This window comes from Aplysia californica, unplaced genomic scaffold (assembly GCF_000002075.1).
Source record: "Aplysia californica isolate F4 #8 unplaced genomic scaffold, AplCal3.0 scaffold00168, whole genome shotgun sequence".
NCBI classification, from domain to species: domain Eukaryota; kingdom Metazoa; phylum Mollusca; class Gastropoda; order Aplysiida; family Aplysiidae; genus Aplysia; species Aplysia californica.
In genome coordinates, this window is record NW_004797438.1 from 1,089,012 (window position 1) to 1,090,455 (window position 1,444).

The 1,444-nt window shown below is 40.5% G+C and overlaps 1 protein-coding gene across 1 annotated transcript in view; it reads right to left on the reverse strand.

Annotated features, from left to right (window-relative positions):
• The window catches only part of LOC100533399 (PTSP-like peptide neurotransmitter precursor), a gene marked incomplete at its 3' end in the record, with an annotated part of 155,229 nt that extends 154,306 nt beyond the window's left edge, over positions 1-923 (reverse strand). Inside the window, 1 exon segment of the mRNA NM_001204682.1 lies at positions 765-923.
• Positions 924-1,444: the final 521 nt, after the last annotated feature.

Consider the following 1,444-nt stretch of genomic DNA (forward strand, 5'->3'; position numbering starts at 1 on the left):
TATTATTATCTTGTTCCTGTGACACAGAGTGATTATCATATTCGGTAGAGAAATGCGGTAGAACTCTTATTCAACTTTTCAAAATTTTAAGGTTGGTTATTAATTTTATTTTCAGGTCTGAATATTTTCTTCACCTTTTCTAGAATATGTCATGAACATACAGCGTTGTAGCAGGGCTCCAGATGTTCTAAATTCGCAAATGGTCTTCGCAGTCCGCAAGGAAGTTCCAGTTCTCATTATTTTAATTTGTTCTTTTCACAACATTTTTTCCCGCAATAATGTCATAGTAAGTTACTATTTTCAGGGTAATTTAATTAAAAGTTAAATGTTAAAAAAACCGTGTCGATTGATGTTTATTTGGGGGCGGGGGCGGGGGGTTGGGCTAGTTAGCGTTTTAAGGCATTTGCAACACTATAAGGATACACAAGTTCCGAACATTAGAGGTGTTGCAAGAGAGTAACACACACAAAAAAGGGGGAGGAGAGATAGGGACGATAGACGTTTGCTAGGAAAGAAGGTACCGACCACCCCAGAGTACCCGCCAACCACCCGCATGAATACATGTATCTTTTTATTTAGTTCTGGTAAGTGTTCTACAGCACTTGCAAAACAATAAGGTCATAAAAGTTCCGAAGATTTGAGGTGTTACAAAGGAGAAACAAATTATAGGAAAGAAGGTGCAGACCACACCAGAGTACCCGCCAACTACCAACATTAATACAATATGTATCTTTGCGTTTTGAAAACGGCAAAAGGCAACTTACCTTTCAAACAACCGGTTTTTCTGCGTTGGTCCTTGAAGAACTGCTGGACTTCTTATCAAGACGACTTTTCACGCGTGTTTAACACGACACATCAGTAAGAAGAAGGAGGAGGAGAGAGTTGTTCAAACTTCCTTCCAGAAACGACGTATGTCCCTCAACGTTCTCTTGTATTTGTTTGATCTGAGTGATCTAACTCTTAGTTTTTGGACAGTCTGACTGTCTAGATCAGACTGTTTCGAGTGGGGGTATCTCCATATAGGAAGGCGTTTGCTTGCCCGTCTGATCGCTCTCTCGTCTCTTTGGGCTTTTCTTATCTGAAGAAAGTTACAGACGCAATAAATTGTACAGGAGATTTAGACCATTTACGCTACTAAGAACGAGTGAAGAAAAAATAATGTGATCATGGTAGATACATCGAAAATAGATAGACAGACAGACAGGCAGACAGACAGACAGATAGACGGATAGACAGACGGGTGAACAGACAGACAGACGGATTGATAGACAGGCAGGCCGGCAAGCATGCACGCAGACAGGCAGTAAGGCAGGTAGGCAGGTAGAAAGGAAGGTAACAGACTGACATACAGAGAGAGATGGACAGACGGACAGACGGATAGATAGATAAGTAGATAGACAAGATAGATAGATAGATAGATAGATAGATAGATAGATAGATAGAT